The sequence below is a fragment of the Triticum aestivum genome, chromosome 5B (genome assembly GCF_018294505.1).
Source record: "Triticum aestivum cultivar Chinese Spring chromosome 5B, IWGSC CS RefSeq v2.1, whole genome shotgun sequence".
NCBI classification, from domain to species: domain Eukaryota; kingdom Viridiplantae; phylum Streptophyta; class Magnoliopsida; order Poales; family Poaceae; genus Triticum; species Triticum aestivum.
This window is the reverse complement of record NC_057807.1, coordinates 9026587-9034493: the sequence shown is the minus strand read 5'-3', so window position 1 is coordinate 9034493 and position 7907 is coordinate 9026587.

Sequence of the window (7907 nt, the reverse complement as noted above, 5' to 3'; positions counted from 1 at the left end):
TTATCGGCAAGTTCAAGGGATTGACTACGATGAGACTTTCTCTCCCGTAGTGAAGCTTAAGTACGTCCGAATCATGTTAGCAATTGCCGCATACTATGACTATGAGATATGGCAGATGGACGTCAAAACGGCATTCCTTAACGGTTATCTTAAGGAAGAGCTGTATATGATGCAGCCGGAAGGTTTTGTCGATCCTAAGAATGCTAACAAAGTATGCAAGCTCCAGCGATCCATTTATGGGCTGGTGCAAGCATCTCGGAGTTGGAACATTCTCTTTGATGAGATGATCAAAGCGTTTGGGTTTATGCAGACTTATGGAGAAGCCTGCGTTTACAAGAAAGTGAGTGGGAGCTCTGTAGCATTTCTCATATTATATGTGGATGACATACTTTTGATGGGAAATGATATAGAATTCTTGGACAGCATTAAGGCCTACTTGAATAAGTGTTTTTCAATGAAGGACCTTGGAGAAGCTGCTTACATATTAGGCATCAAGATCTATACGGATAGATCGAGATGCCTCATAGGTCTTTCACAAAGCACATACCTTGATAAGATTTTGAAGAAGTTCAAAATGGATCAGTCCAAGAAAGGGTTCTTGCCTGTATTGCAAGGTGTGAGATTGAGCACGGCTCAATGCCCGACCACGGCAAAAGATAAAGAAGAGATGAGCATCATCCCCTATGCCTCAGCCATAGGATCTATTATGTATGCCATGCTGTGTACCAAACCTGATGTAAACCTTGTCGTAAGTTTGGTAGGAAGGTACCAAAGTAATCCCGGCAAGGAACACTGGAGAGCGGTCAAGAATATCCTGAAGTACCTGAAAAGGACAAACGACATGTTTCTCGTTTATGAAGGTGACGAAGCGCTCGTCGTAAAGGGTTACGTCGATGCTAGCTTCGACACAGATCTGGATGACTCTAAGTCACAAACCGGATACGTGTATATGTTGAATGGTGGGGCAGTAAGCTGGTGCAGCTGCAAGCAGAGTGTCGTGGCGGGATCTACATGTGAAGCGGGGTACATGGCAGCCTCGGAGGCAGCGCATGAAGCAATTTGGATGAAGGAGTTCATCACCGACCTAGGAGTCATACCCAATGCATCGGGGCCGATCAAACTCTTCTGTGACAAAACTGGATCTATTGCCCTTGCCAAGGAGCCCAGGTTTCACAAGAAGACCAGGCACATCAAGCGTCGTTTCAACTCCATCCGTGAAAATGTTCAAGATGGAGACATAGATATTTGCAAAGTACATACGGATCTGAATGTCGCAGATCCGTTGACTAAACCTCTTTCGCAAGCAAAACATGATCAAGACCAGAACTCTATGGGTGTTCGATTCATCACAATGTAACTAGATTATTGACTCTAGTGCAAGTGGGAGACTGTTGGAAATATGCCCTAGAGGCAACAATAAAAGGATTATTATTATATTTCCTTGTTCATGCTAATTGTCTTTTATTCATGCTATAATTGTATTATCCGGAAATCGTAATACACGTGTGAATACATAGACCACAATACGTCCCTAGTAATCCTCTAGTTGACTAGCTCGTTGGTCAACAGATAGTCATGGTTTCCTGACTATGGACATTAGATGTCGTTGACAACGGGATCACATCATTAGGAGAATGATGTGATGGACAAGACCCAATCCTAAGCAGCACAAGATCGTGTAGTTCGTTTTGCTAGAGCTTTTCACATGTCAAGTATCTCTTCCTTAGACCATGAGATCGTGTAACTCCCGGATACCATAGGAGTGCTTTGGGTGTACCAAACGTCACAACGTAACTGGGTGACTATAAAGGTGCACTACAGGTATCTCTGAAAGTGTCTGTTGGGTTGACACGAATCGAGACTGGGATTTGTCACTCCGTATGACGGAGAGGTATCACTGGGCCCACTCGGTAGTGCATCATCATAATGAGCTCAAAGTGACCAAGTGTCTGGTCACGGGATCATGCATTACGGTACGAGTAAAGTGACTTGCAGGTAACGAGATTGAATGAGGTATTGGGATACCGACGATCGAATCTCGGGCAAGTAACATACCGTCTGACAAAGGGAATAGTATACGGGGTTGCTTGAATCCTCAACATCGTGGTTCATCCGATGAGATCATCGAGGAGTATGGGGGAGCCAACATGGGTATCCAGATCCCGTTGTTGGTTATTGACCGGAGAGCCGTCTCGGTCATGTCTGCATGTCTCCCGAACCCGTAGGGTCTACACACTTAAGGTTCGGTGACGCTAGGGTTGTATGAATATGAGTATGCATCAAACCGAATGTTGTTCGGAGTCCCGGATGAGATCCCGGACGTCACGAGGAGTTCTGGAATGGTCCGGAGGTAAAGAATTATATATAGGAAGTGTTGTTTCGCCCATCGGAAAAGTTTCGGGGTCACCCGGTATTGTACCGGGACCACCGGAAGGGTCCCGGGGGTCCACCGGGTGGGGCCACCTATCCCGGAGGGCCCCGTGGGCTGAAGTGGGGGGGGGGGGGACCAGCCCCTAGTGGGCTGGTGCTCCCCCCTTGGGCCCCCCTGCGCCTAGGGTTGGAAACCCTAGGTGGGGGCGCACCACTTGCCTTGGGGGGCACTCCACCCCCCCTGGCCGCCGCCCCCCTTGGGAGATTGCATCTCCCAGGGACGGCGCCCCCCCTAGGGGCCTATATAAAGGAGGGCAAAGGGGAGGGCAGCCGCACCCTGTGTCTTGGCGCCTCCCTCCCCCTGCTACACCTCGTCCTCCTCCCGCAGCAGCTTGGCGAAGCCCTGCCAGAGTTCCGCTGCATCCACCACCACGCCGTTATGCTGCTGGATCATCATCAACCCCTCCTTCCCCCTTGCTGGATCAAGAAGGAGGAGACATCATCCGCTCCGTACGTGTGTTGAACGCGGAAGTGATGTCCGTTCGGCACTTGGTCATCGCTGATTTGAATCACGGCGAGTACGACTCCATCATCACCGTTCTCTTGAACGCTTCCGCACGCGATCTACGAGTGGTATGTAGATGCAATCTCCCTCCCATGACACGTTGCTTAGATGAACTCATAGATGGATCTTGGTGAAACCGTAGGAAAAATTTTAATTTTCTGCAACGTTCCCCAACAAAATCAGCCTTGGTGTTTAAAGATCTCAGAGCAGATTGGGCTATGCGAACGGGACGTGGACCTGGAGAAGGCAGGGGACGTGGCGGAGGTAGAAGAGGAGGCAGGTCTGGCGCTTGGTCAGGTGGCAGATTTGAAGCTGGCAGAGGCTACTATCCTGCAAGTAATCCAAAAGAAAAAACACGTGAGGAGGAAGAAGGGGAGTACAGGGAGAGGGAAGAGGATGTTGACATGGATGATACCAATAGGAAGAGGATCTCAGCGGGGGCACTGCATGGCAACCTACCGAACCAATCAGCCGCGAGCGCAGAAGGCCTGGAGCTGACCATTGTGGCATCTGCAAGTGCGGGGGTGAGTCCGCTCCCCATCAGAGATCTCAAGAGGTCAAGGCTTAATGGCGAGGACAAATAAGCTTCAACTTCAACGGTGAAAAACTTGGCGGGCTCCTTCGAGGAGCGCCGCCATGCCCAATGAGTGCCTTATGCTGGAACTGCCATGGCGCGGGCAAACCTGCGGTAGTCCGAGAGCTTCGCGAGTTCGCGAGAAAGTTTGCCCCTACTGTGCTTGGGGTTGTGGAGACTCAAATCGCCGGTGCACGTGTAGAAGCTCTAGCAAGTACTTTAGGTTATGAAATTCTTATGCAATAAGTAGCCAGGGAAGAAGTGGTGGAATTGGAATTTTTTGGAATAATTCAAGCAATATTGAAATCTTGGGCGATTCTTGCTATCATATTGATGCTAAAGTGCAGATGGAAGGTCAGGAACCATGGCGATTTACAGTTATATATGGGGAAGCGCAAACAAACCTTAGGCACCAGACATGGGATCTGTTAAAAGGAATATCAACTTTGAATGATTTGCCATGGTTATGCATGGGGGGTTTCAATGAAGTACTACGTCCGGATGAACACCAAGGAGTAGCTAATCGCAGTAATGCACAAATACAAGCCTTCCGGGAAGCAGTTGATGTTTGCATGCTTGTGGACTTAGGCCATCAGGGCCGATTCTGGACCTTCGAAAAAAGAGTGGCAGGGGGTCTAACATGCGAGTCAGGCTAGATCACGCGCTGGCGACCACTAGCTGGTGCGCGCGGTTCCCGCTAGCTACTCTAACCCACCACTCGGCTGCATCGTCGGATCATGGACCGATCTTACTTCAGTTTGATAACATGGAACCAGGAATATCGGCCCCGAAGGTTTTCCGCTACGAAGTAATGTGGGAGAAGCACGAGGAGTGGTAGCAGAACATCTCGGCACGGTGGAATGCGGTCTCACCTGGTTATGGCGTCGGTGACTTCCGGGACAAGTTACTGCGAATATCCCAAGACATTACATCATGGAGTAGGGACTCTTTTGGTAGTGTGAGGAAGGAGATAAAGGACTTAAATCGTCAACTACAGCAGTTGCGTGATGACCCAGCCCGAACAGGGCCCGTTCATGTGGAGATCAAAATTTGTGATAGATTGGTCGAGTTATACCACAGGGAGAAGATAATGTGGCGCCAGCGATCTCGGTTACAATGGCTGACAGAGGGTGACCAAAACACGAGGTTCTTTCATATGAGGGCGAGCATGAGACGGAAGAAAAACATGATTAAAGCACTTTCTAACTCCCTTGGAATATACACGGAGGATCCCGTTGAGCTGAAGGCGATGGTGGTAGATTTTTATAAATCTCTGTACACTTCGGAAGGGGTGCACGGCATTGATGAGGTCCTGAGACATGTCCCACGCAAAGTTACACCGAAGATGAACGAATCACTGTGCGCTCCATATTCGAGAGAAGAAGTGAAACATGCACTTTTCCAAATGTTTCCCACAAAGGCACCAGGGCCTGACGGCTTTCCAGCACATTTTTATCAGAGGCACTGGGATCTGTGTGGTGATGAAGTAACTTCTGTGGTGCTGAGAATAATTAGGGGAGAAGAAAGTCCGGAAAGTATTAACGATACGGTAATTGTCTTGATCCCAAAGGTAATGAACCCGTCTCAGTTGTCTCAATTCCGGCCTATCAGCCTATGCAATGTGCTATATAAGATCGCCTCCAAGGTCGTGGCCAATAGACTGAAGTTGGTCCTTCCAGAGATCATATCAGAGGAACAATCAGCTTTTGTACCAGGTAGACTCATAACTGATAACATTATCTGTGCTTATGAATGCCTTCATTTCGTGAAGAGGAACAGGTCCAAATCAAATAGCTTCTGTGCGGTCAAGCTCGATATGATGAAGGCCTATGACAGATTAGAGTGGGATTATTTGGAAGCAATCATGGGCAAACTTGGGTTTGCTACCCCATGGATTCAGATAGTAATGGCTATGGTGAGGTCTGTTTCCTTCTCGGTCTTGTTTAATGGAGAGAAGCTTGAACAGTTTAGTCCGTCGAGAGGTATTCAACAGGGAGATCCCATTTCCCCTTACCTTTTCTTACTTGCAGCAGAGGGCCTTTCGTGCCTATTAAAATCAAGTTCACAGTCGTCTTTGCTCGGAATCAAGGTGGCCCCCTCAGCTCCTACTGTTAACCACCTTTTGTTTGTAGATGACAGCCTGCTGCTTTTTAAGTCTAGTGTGGAGGGTGCAAATCTGGTTTCAGACCTGTTGGATGTTTATTGTGCGGCTTCGGGACAATGAGTCAATCACGACAAGTCGTCAATTTACTTCAGTAAAGGGTGCCCTGACCCTCTCAAGCATGAGGTGAAAAATTGCTTGAATGTGCAGAATGAGTCCCTTAGTGAAAAGTACTTGGGCCTGCCGACAGAGGTGGGCCATTTGAAGAATGGGACTTTCAAATATCTGAGGGATAGGGTTTGGGAGAAGATAAAAGGTTGGATGGAGAAGCTTCTGTCAGCTGCCGGGAAAGAGGTTCTAATCAAATCAGTAGCACAATCCATATCTGTCTTTTCCATGTCTTGTTTCAGATTGCCAAGGGGTTTATGTGAAAGCATCACCTCTATCATAAGACAGTTTTGGTGGGGAAGCAAGCAAGGCAGGAGAAGGCCCTGTTGGGTGTCTTGGGATGTTATAACATTGCCAAAAAATCTTGGAGGGTTGGGCTTTAGAGACATGGAACTTTTCAATCTTGCATTACTAGCAAGACAATCATGGAGGTTGTTGAACGAGCCCGACACTCTCAGTGCGAGGCTGCTCAAGGCAGTTTATTTTCCGGATTCGACAATCCTTGAGGCGGAGCTAGGCCACCATCCATCACAGATTTGGCGAGCTATCCTAGACGGCAGAGATATAATGAGACTGGGTGTTATACGCAGAATTGGAGATGGTACAACAACAAACATTTGGGCGCACAATTGGATACCCAGGGATCTTTTGTGGAGACCAATCAGGGCCATGGTCGACAACCCACCGCAAACAGTGGCTGAGCTCATTGATGCATCATCAGCAAGCTGGAAGGAGGAGCTAGTTCGCCAAGTCTTCACTCCTCTAGATGTTGAATCAGTGCTTAAGATCCCACTGTGTACCAGGCAAGTGGAGGATTTTTGGGCATGGGCCGGTGACCCTCGAGGCATCTTTTTGGTGCGATCTGCATATTCCTTGCTCAGTCGAGTCAAGAGGGGAAGAGAAGCGTGGTTGGAGGGTGGTGAAGACACATCAAATGGTGAGGGAGATCGGCGGGGCTGGACGTCAGTGTGGACACTCAAGGTTCCTTCTAAACTGAAGGTGTTCACTTGGAGGTTAGCTCAGCATTCCATCCCAACATACGATGTGCTACACCGACGAAATATGGCAGACTCTCATGCTTGTGCTATTTGCGGGATGGAGGACAATTGGCAACATGCTTTGCTTGACTGCACATTATCTCGGAGTGTTTGGGCACTGTCAAACGAGGAGCTAGTGCAACACATGTGCTTGAATAAGGATGAAGATGCTAAGGCCTGGTTATTTGCCATGAGTGACACGATCTCACATAAGGAGTTTTCCGTTCTCATCACTACCCTATGGGCTATTTGGTATGCACGGAGGAAAGTTATCCATGAGGGAGTTCTGCAAACACCTTTCGCAACGATTTATAAACAGATTCCTGGCTGATATTGATTATATGGACTCGCCATCGCCCGCTGCTCGTGAGGTCGTGCCTCGACCACGGGGTTGGTTACCACCCCCGGGGGACCATTCAAAGCTCAACTCTGACGCTGCTGTTGCAAGGGCGGGGCGTTATGGTGCTGTTGGGGTGATTTGCTGCGATGAAGATGGACTCTATCAGGGGGCGTCAGCCATGGTGTTCAAGAACATTGAAGGCCCGGAGGTGTTGGAGGTACTTGGCATCCGAGAGAGTTTAGCACTAGCTCATGATCTATACATCCAAAAGGTGGCGGTGGCTTCAGATTGCAGAGTTGCAGTGGAGGCAATTGAGAAGGGTACTTCAGCTGAGTATGGAGCAGTGGTGTTGGAGACTCAACATTTATCTAGAGATTTCAATTCTTGTATTTTCTCTCATGAGTTTAGAACCTCGAATGTCGAGGCCCACAAACTTGCAAAGCATGCCTTAACTCTAGGGACAGGCCGCCATGTTTGGTTAGGCCACCCTGGAGAGCTTAGTTTCGTCCCTGTAAACATTGTGATGGGTTAATAAAAAGCTTTGCGAGTTTGCCTAAAAAGAAGTAATTCCTTGTTGCAACCACTAAAAAAAGGTAATTCCTTGTTGCACTGCTAAAAGAAAAGTAATTCCTTGTTGCGCTTCACGATTGGGAATGGAATAGTCTAAACTCTAAAGCTAGAGAATCTTGGATGTTCTATTTCTTTTTCCCTGGTCAGACGCATCCAGGAACAGAGCAAATCGTGAGCTAATG